General features: G+C 46.2%; 1 protein-coding gene across 1 annotated transcript in view; it reads left to right on the top strand.

The window, feature by feature from the left end:
• The first annotated feature begins 5,950 nt into the window (after positions 1-5,950).
• Positions 5,951-9,751, top strand: part of gogo (thrombospondin-1 like protein golden goal) — a 101,339-nt gene continuing 97,538 nt past the window's right edge. The window contains exon 1 of the mRNA XM_028316121.1: positions 5,951-5,967. The gene's annotated coding sequence lies outside the window, so the exon portion shown is untranslated. The remainder of the gene's footprint in view (positions 5,968-9,751) is intronic.

Below are 9,751 nucleotides of genomic sequence, written 5' to 3'. Positions count from 1 at the left end.
AAAACCCTCAAACGTCAAGGTGTGGAGCGGGCCGAAGAGCGATATCGGGTCTTCATAGGCTCGATATGGTCGGCGGAGTAACGTCGGCCGTTACCGCTCCCGGGAGTAAGGTGGGGCAGCTGCGCCCGCAAGCAGTAGTAATAATGGACAGCGCTCAAACGGAAAATGTTACCCGGGCGGGTCCCAGCCAAGCTGGGGAATCCCGTGGCTGCCCTCAGGGTAGTCGGCCTCATGTATACGGGGAGGCCAAGCCTGTTCTACAGTCCTCTGTGGCTGCTTATGTAAATAGTTTAAAGGAGAAGGAGAGCGGCAATGCCGATTTAAATATTGTAAATAGTAGTTCTGTAAATAGTGGTAGTGTAAATATGGAAGTTTGTACAAACACTGTACATAAAGGTGAAAGCGGCGATGCCGCAGACAAAAACAAGGGTGGAATCGACTCCCGATTTTTCGCGAGACGTGTACTGTATAGTAGCAATGACATAGACGATACTGACCATGAGGGTAATGCGTCCGACACATCATTTGCGTCGATCGCGTCGGCATCATCTCGGCCCATCTCACAAGCTAGCTCACGAACTTGCTCATTGTCGTCGCTGAGACCTAAGCTGCAGCGAGCAGCCAAAAAGCCGAGAGAAGTAGATGAGACACAAGGCTCCGACTCTGGGGCCACGCCAGCAAAAGCCCCTAAAACGGCGACCACGACCCGCAGAGGGCCAGGCAGGCCGGCCAAGACGGAAGCAAGCGCAGAACGTGCGTTTGCTAAAGAAAAGGCGACGCAAGAACGAAAACGCCAGAAATATGTAGAGGCAGATGAAGAGGCGGAAATCTGGACTAAAAAACTGATTCAGATGCGCTCTCAAGCGGAGTACAAAGCCAGCCAACTGTCGACGGAGGAAGTGTTGGAGCATATTCGCACCAGCGCGGATGCCGTCGTATTTGCGTACAAGAGGTGCGAAAACATATCGGGCCCTTTCAAAAGGACATTTAAAGAGTCCGCTACCAACATTGCGGGGGCTATTGCCGCACTTTTAGAAAGGACATCACCAAATGATGAGATCAGGCAGCTAACAGCTGCAAACAAAATGATGAAACAGGAGCTTGAGGAACTCCGTAAGGAAATTCAAGCCCTGAGAGAGCGAAGCAACGAGAGCAATCCTACTTCGACTCTCACGCAAACTCAACCGGAGCGGGAAGAACTGACCCGTGACATAATGGTTCAAGTTGGGACCATGGTAAACGCGCGCATTGAGGCGCTGCAGCCCCGACTCATGCCGGAAGAGCGCCTCCGGCCTCCACTCGCGGCAGACAGACGTAAGAAGGGCAACGATTTCCCACCCCTTCCATCCAAATCGGTAATGACGGCTCCAGCGGAGGTACCTTTAACAGCTCCAAGGACTGCCCCAAAACCATCCAAAGTAGTAGCACACAAGCAGAAGGGCGTTCCCCCTAAGCCTGCGCCCAGGAAAACCTCAGTGGCTGCGGTAGGGACGGCTGCGACTGCGACTGCAACTGCGTCACCGAATAACACGTCGGTGACAATGGCCGAACTCGTCCCCCGGGAGCCCATTCCAACCACAAGGAGGGGCAAGAAAAGAAGAGGAGCCATACGTCAGGCCCCGGAACCCGTACAGGAACCGCGTCCGCTTCCACCCCCTCCTGCGTCGATGGACGAAGGATGGACAACGGTGGTTAAGCGTGGGAAGCGTAATGCTCAATCGCAACAACATCAGCAGCAGCAGAGCCAGAAGCCAAAGAGTAGGCCAAACCCAAAACTCCGCACACCGAGTTCAGCAGCTATTATGTTGACACTGCAACCCGGAGCGGAAGAAAGAGGTGCGTCGTATGACACTCTGATTCGAGACGCAAAATCTCGGATTAACATAGAAGAGCTAGGGATCTCTGGTGTTCGATTCCGTAAGGCCAAAACTGGGGCAAAGCTGCTTGAAGTCCCAGGAGCAACAAGTGGGAGCAAAGCGGACGCCCTCGCGGAAAAGCTTCGCGAGGTGCTTCCAGAAAGCGACATACGTATCTCCAGGCCAGTCAGAACCGTGGACGTGCGGATTTCAGGCTTGGATGACTCGGTGACGAAGGAAGAGGTGGCGGATGCGATCGCCAAAGCGGGCAGCTGTACAACAGACAGCATCCGTGTAGGTTCGATCCGCGAAACTTTCATGGGGACCTGGGCCACCGTAGTAAAGGTGCCGGTAGCGGTAGCCAACCTGATCTCTCGGGGCCGGCTTCTTGTTGGATGGGTGTCAGCCCAAGTAAGAATTCTACCAGCGAAGCCCCAGAGGTGCTACCGATGTATGGAGAAGGGGCATGTCAGTGCTACGTGCACAGCCGAGATTGATCGCAGCGGTCTCTGTTATCGCTGCGGAAAGCCCGGTCACCAGAGTAGGGACTGTTCTGCAGCCCCACACTGTCCCTTGTGTGCTGCGGCGGGTGCTCCCTCAGAGCACAAAGTGGGGAGTAAGAGCTGCTCCCCGCCAAGAAACAGAGACGGAAAGGGCAAACGAGGGCCCAACATGGCCCCAACTGCTAAGCCCACGCCCCAGCTAGGCACAATGGAGGAGATGGAAACCGCTGAATAAGAATGGCCGTACGCTTCCTTCAGGCGAATATCAATCACTGTGCTAGGGCTCAAGACCTCCTTAATCAGAGCATCACACAGTGGTCAACCCAGGTCTGTATAGTCACAGAGCCATACCTCGTCCATGATCGTGACGATTGGGCAGGGGACATAGAAGAAAAGGCCGTCATAATCACGAATATATCGGCAAACTCACTGCCTTTCGGCAACATCAGAAGAGGACGTGGATGCGTAGCGGGGTTGATCGGAGACATACTTATTGTCGCCGTATATTTTTCACCCAATAAGTCACTTGCGGAGTTTGAGGCCTTCATGGCGGAAGTTAGTGTTTTGCTGTCAGGGTGGAGCCGCCCCCATAATATCATTATTGCTGGAGACTTAAATGCAAAATCTACAGCATGGGGATCACGTTTTACTGACGCTCGAGGTCGATTTGTAGAGGAGTGGTTGGTCACGAACAATCTGGTCATCATCAACCGCGGAACGGTGGAGACATGTGTGCGAATGCAGGGCGGCTCTGTCGTAGACATCACGTTTGCGAGTCCCGCCTTGGCGAGCCGAGTCCAGAGCTGGGAGGTGCTGGAAGGGGTTGAGACACTGTCGGACCACCGATATGTGCGCTTCGACATCTCCCCCACCCAGCCTGCCCCGAGCAGCCTGAACCACCTTCCACCTGAGGCGATCGGTCCAAGATGGGCAACCAAGAAGCTGGATAGGGAGAGCCTAATACTGGCATCGGAGATCGAGAGCTGGGCACGATGCCCCGATTTGGTAGATCCGGCTAGGGAAGCCGAGTGGTTCCGGGAGGCCATGTCGCATGTGTGCGACTCGGCGATGCCCAGAGTTAAGGCATTGCCATCCCGCACAGCGGTGCACTGGTGGTCTCCGGAGCTGGCCCGTTTGAGGGAGGACTGCGTTATGGCCAGGCGTCGATACTCTCGGCACCGCAGACGCCGGCGCAGAGACGAGGCACAGGATGCTCCTCTTTATGAGCAATACCAGCAGGCCAAGAAGGAACTAAGGGGTGCAATAGGGGCGGCTAAAAAGGCTGCCTGGGAGGAGCTCCTCTCCACCCTGAACCAGGATCCGTGGGGGAGACCTTACAAGCTCGTCATGAGCAAGCTTCGCTCTTGGGCTCCCCCAATAACCACCACAATGGATTCTGGCCTTCTACGCAGTGTAGTCGAGGCTCTGTTTCCAGACAGACCGGATTTTACACCGCCGGTTGTATACAGTGCGGTAGAATCCAGCACGGAAGAGGCGCCCGTCGTAACAGAGGGAGAACTTGGGGCGGCGATCTTACGGCTTCAAGCCAAAAACACTGCTCCCGGGCCAGACGGGGTTCCCGGAAAAGCCTTAGTGCTGGCCTTGAAAAATGGATTAGAGCCACGATTCCGCGCTCTACTAACAGCGTGTTTGCGGGAAGGGATTTTTCCTCGGACATGGAAAATTGGAAAGCTCGTCCTTCTCAGGAAACAGGGTCGCCCGGTTGACTCGCCATCAGCCTATAGGCCTATCGTTCTTCTTGATGAGGCAGCAAAACTCTTTGAGCGGGTTATTGCTGCCCGTCTCAATAAACATCTCAAAGAGATAGGCCCGGATCTGGCAGATAACCAGTTTGGCTTTCGACGTGGCAGGTCCACCATAGATGCGATTCTGCAAGTGAAAGAGCTGGCAGAAAGAGAAGTGACACAAGGGGGATGCGTAGTCGCAGTATCTTTAGATATCGCCAATGCTTTTAACACGATCCCCCATCAATGTATTGAGGAGGCGCTGAAACACCATAACGTCCCTCAATACCTCAGGCGAATCATAACCGCTTACCTTGACGGACGAGAAGTGGTGTTCCCGACGTGTGACGGCTGGGGAAGGAGGCTCGTGGCGTGCGGTGTCCCGCAGGGGTCGGTGTTAGGACCGCTCTTGTGGAACATCGGCTACGACTGGGCCATCCGGGACCTAAGAATGCGTGGTGTAGGAGTCGTGTGTTATGCTGACGATACCCTAGTCACGGCAAAGGAAAAGACCTACAGGGACGCGGCCATCGTAGCGACAGCTGGAGTTGCGCATGTTGTCAGTCGCATTCAGCGTCTTGGGCTTAGGGTGGCCTTAGAGAAGTCGGAAGCCATTTGCTTCCATGGACCACGGAGGAGACCTCCAGTGGGGTCGGAGATCGTTGTGGGAGGCGTCTCCATCGCTGTCGAGGGTACCATGAAGTACCTCGGATTGGTTCTTGACAGCCGGTGGAACTTTAAGGCCCACTTCAAAGCTCTTGCACCCAAACTAGTGAGGGCGTCTGGAGCCTTAAGCAGGTTGATGCCTAATCTGAGTGGTCCGCGAGCGGGGTGTCGGCGCCTGTTTGCAGGTGTTGTTAGATCAATGGCCCTGTACGGCGCCCCCATTTGGGTTGATGCCTTAGGACGCGAAAACACGTCAGCGCTGAGGAGGCCACAGCGGACAGTTGCGCAGAGGATTGCACGGGCTTACCGCACAACCTCAAGAGAGGCAGTATGTGCACTCGCGGGCACTCCCCCGTGGGAGCTCGAAGCCAGGGTGCAGTCGGAAGTTTACCACCGTACCGCTGCCGCCAGACGCAGTGGAAACCCTCCGGCACCTCGTGAAATCGAGTACTGGCGAGAGGAGGCCCGTAACTTGATATTGGAGGAGTGGGCAGAGTGGCTAGAGGAGCCCAGTGCTGGGCACCGAACAGTCGCCGCCCTGCAGCCTTGCCTGCGACAATGGGTGGAGAGGAGCAGTGGTTCGCTCACATACCGCATGGTGCAGGTATTGACCGGACATGGCTGCTTCGGTAAATACCTGCACGACATCGGTCGTGAGACAGCTGCTGCTTGTCACCACTGTGACTGCACCGAAGACACGGCGCAACACACTCTGGAAGAGTGCCAGGCTTGGACAGCGCACAGAACAACACTGTGCGCCACTATCGGATTTGACCTAACGCTGCCAAAAAAAAAAAAAAAAAAAAAAAAAGGTACGTACCTTAGTATTTCAGCACCGCGTCTTTGTTCAAAATAGACTTTCGTGTATTTTCTCTGACATGTTTATTTTGCTTATGCTTGATAATAATTTTTTAATAGGACAAATTAAGTACTCTATGAGTTTTCCAATATTACTTTTAGATTGAATATTCTTGATTTATTTAAATGACAATAATGTAACTAAATGTAGTAAACCCACCTCAAAATACTCAAAATAAAGCTCTTTCCCGCCATTTATCATAAATCTGTCATTATTTTAACGGGAACTGAGCTCACTCTTCCTACCTTCATTAAGTTACAAGTTTTATAAGTTATTTGTGACAAATTAATGAGCTCCTGTTTTTTGTTCCAGGGAAATCTTTGCCGACGCCGTCATAGGTAAGTTAAATTATAATTACCACGTAATTACTTTTTGATTAACCGTCAATTGATTTTTATATTAAGGAATGTCAGCGTTTATTACTTTCTGAAGAAAATACGTGTAATAAAGAAAATTGAGGGTTCTCCTTAGTTTGAAATTCGTTTTGAATACTCCGAGGAGGGTGAAGAGGTGAGTTAATAAACGATAACTGAGGGAATTGAACTTTCATAATTATGAGTACATTTTCCTCTTCAAATATAGTGTTTTAATATCTTTCGGTGAATTTATAATGCTTTTTTGTAAACACAAGCTTATCTTATACACCAAAGTAAAATCGTTTTAGCATAATCTGACTTTACGCAAATAAAATTCTGATTCTGATTCTGATTCTTTCATAAATATTCCTCAACAACATTTTAGAACAATGTCTGTCAAATCGCGAACATAGTAAACATTGTGGCCTGGCATTGCCCCAATAATGTTAACCAGCATTCATAATTCAATGCATTAGGTAACAAGCATGCCTCGCCTACACGATAAGGATGTATTTCACTACTACAAAGTAAACGCTGAAAACTTCCTGATAGATTTTTGTACCTATTTACTTATTTATTGAGAACCTCTATAGTTTATTTTTACTTATGATCAATCATAATGGGAATGGGCCAAGCAAAGAAGAAGACTAATTTTCGAGACATGCCCCTGGCGGTTTCGATGTGTGCTGATCGGGTGCCTTTTTGTCAGAGGGACACAATAAGCAGTATTGTTTGTGCATCTGCATTATTTTCTGTATGCGTGTATTTATTTGCTAAGTAAATACCTTCAACCAAATAAACGAATTATCTGTATAACTACCAACAAGGTAATATTATCAATAACTGCTGAAGCTAACCCTAAACTGCCTAAACAATACTTTTCGAGACCCTTTAGTGATGAGCAACAGACACAATCTGCGCACTGCCACTTGTCACCCGCTTATCTTTCGGCTGGAGGCGGCTGTCAGCATCTCCCAAGGACCAACAGTTGCGCAAGTCTGACATTTTGTCTTTTGTCCCGTGTTTAACCCTTAGTTGGGCGCGCTTGTCTTTTATGTACCTTTGTGAAAATGTATTACGTACACAATTCTGCGTACGGTGCTTGGTTGTAGACATTTGAGCGCGGAATGTACAGTCGCGGAATGAAAAGGTTCGTCAGTTTTCAAATTGATTCCTTCAACGAATCGCGAGCATATATTACCTTTTGAAACTATGTTACAGAATAATCTCAAATTAGAGAAAATAATCTTTAACTGTTCGTCAGTAAAGTTCAAAATTATTCAGATCAAAGTTGTTTGACGATTTATCTTGTCAAGATGATTATTATGATTGATAAACTAAAACCTTCTTGTTGGTTCAACCTGCCATTATTATGTCTATTAAATAAAAAAAAACTATTGTCAATTGGTCAATGTCATCATTGCATTGAACAGTGGGTCTAGACAAAGTGCAAATTATAATCGCAAACCAGTCGCAAAGTGGTCGAAAATCCCCTTTTTTGTATGGAGTTTTGACGTATTCGATTTTCGATTCGATCAAAAAGTGCGTTTTGTCTAGGGGGGCTGATGGGATAGAAAAATAAACAAGCAAAACCTTATTCGTCAGCAAACGTCATATTTATTTAAATGTTAGCAGCACTGTTTCTTGCACTGTTATGTTGGCAGGTTTGACTCTTTGGTGCAAGCGAAAACCGACACTAAGGTGACGAACCTTTTCATTCCGCGACTGTATGTTTGAGGTGCAGGATACCCCAGGTTTTGACCTTTAGGCACACTCTCTAATCTGTGGTTTAGACATCATTTATAATTCCTAAAACCTCTATGAAAAAAAAAATATTTTGGCTCAATTATTTTTGTCTGAAGTAAGTAGCCCGATCGCAATTATACAAAAAATGCCATTATAAAAACTTAATACTTTAGTGCTATACCTAAATAACGTGTACAACGACAAAATAAGAATGTAGTTTGCCAAAATTGTAACGAGGAACACTAGAATTCCTAATTTATTTTTCCTGGTTAAAAAGTTGTTTTCTATTTTTATTATTATAGAGAAGTTTTAAAGTTACTTTTATAAGTTCCAATTTACTAAACAAAAGTCAGATTTTTTATGAATTTCGTGATTCATGTTATTAATTTGGGAGTGCTAAACACCCAACCCGACTTATGTGACTTCTTAGGCGCGCCAATTGAGGGTTAAACACGCACAAAGGCCCAGACGCTTTAACCCTCGCTGTACGAGGTGGGGTGTGACACACCCCAGTCCTTTAAAAATAGCCACAATTTTAAAAATTTGCAAGTGCTGAATTTGAAATTCTCAGTAGCTGGAATTATGACACTGCTGCTTCGATCAGCGTTGCAAAATCAGTCCAGCGGTGACTACCAACTGAGTTACATGCCTTTAAAGTGCGTGTGGGTGTCACACACCCCACCTGGTACGGGACGTTGTTAAAAAGTTTTTAAAAAAATCTGACAGTTTTGGTGTAATTTATATATTTTTAGCTTTGTCAATTGAATAAAATTCAATACAAATAATTGTGAGTTAAAAGTACCTATCGGCCAATGTGGTTTGGCTAAATTAAATTTTATGCGTACCGAGGGGCACCCGATCACGCGACCGCGCTTGTGCCGCTTAGTTTTATAAATTTCCTAATACAATATTGGAATTCTATAAAATTCCTAGGAAAAGTATACATTTCCTAGGATATGTGCGTCTTAAAAAATCTCTGAAGCAATATTTTATACATTTCCTAAATAGCTTCGGAATTGTATACATTTCCTAGGAATAGTATACAATTCCTAGAATTCATACATTTCCTGTAACAAATATGTATAATGATTTGATTCGGGAAACATAAAATGAAAAACAAAACATGGAGGAGTTGTGAAAGTAGCACTGAATATGGTTTTATTATTAACTTACTCTCCAGCGTACGCAAAATGAATTAAATCATTACTATAACGGCTGCCTGATTCTGAATTTACATACACTTTGCTCCTCTTTTGAACATTTATATTCATTTTCGTATAATTTATGACTTTTATTATTTACAAAATGTCAAAATACCAAACGTGACTCACTACGAATTTCCTAGCCATCGTACAAAAATACTTTTAAAGTAGTAAATTTAATTACAATAGGTGTGAATTTTGATAAAATAATTATTATTATAGCTTGTAAAGAGCGAAGGCTTTAATTAAATCGAGCACGTAAAATATGAACTATCCAAAATCAATTGAGAATGTTACTAGGTATGCAAAATCACTTGAAACCTATGTTACAGTTAAGCTTTTACATTTACAAATACATTAGTTTTTATTTCATTCAAAAATACCCAGTAGTTATAATTTTATAGGCATTCAAAGTTCGCTTAAATATTGAGTCCCGCCGACNGGTACGGGACGTAACTTTTAGTCACCTCGTACACGGAGGGTTAATCGGTGCGCAGTCGTCTTTTGTTTTGTGTCTGTCTTCAGGCAAATACTGCAATTGGTAGTGTTTTGTTTTGGGCCTATACAGACTGATGGGACTATTTCGTGTGTAAGTGGGTTACTGTTCACATGTTTTATAATGTGAAAAGCTGTCGGTTAGCAACAACCGTTTACTTATGTTGAAGGCTTTATGATCTTAGAATTGTGTATGCTTTAAATTATTTTAAACATAAATATTTTTATTTTACACCCTGCTTTCTAAGCATTCGACAAACAAACCATAGTTTGACCGATTTTGAAATTGTCCGAAATACCTAATGTAAATAACTTCAACATAA

This window comes from Ostrinia furnacalis, unplaced genomic scaffold (genome assembly GCF_004193835.3).
Source record: "Ostrinia furnacalis isolate ACB-3 unplaced genomic scaffold, ASM419383v2 OfSCF5438, whole genome shotgun sequence".
NCBI lineage: Eukaryota > Metazoa > Arthropoda > Insecta > Lepidoptera > Crambidae > Ostrinia > Ostrinia furnacalis.
The sequence above is the reverse complement of the archived record's forward strand: the minus strand, read 5'-3'. Positions and strand labels throughout refer to the sequence as shown.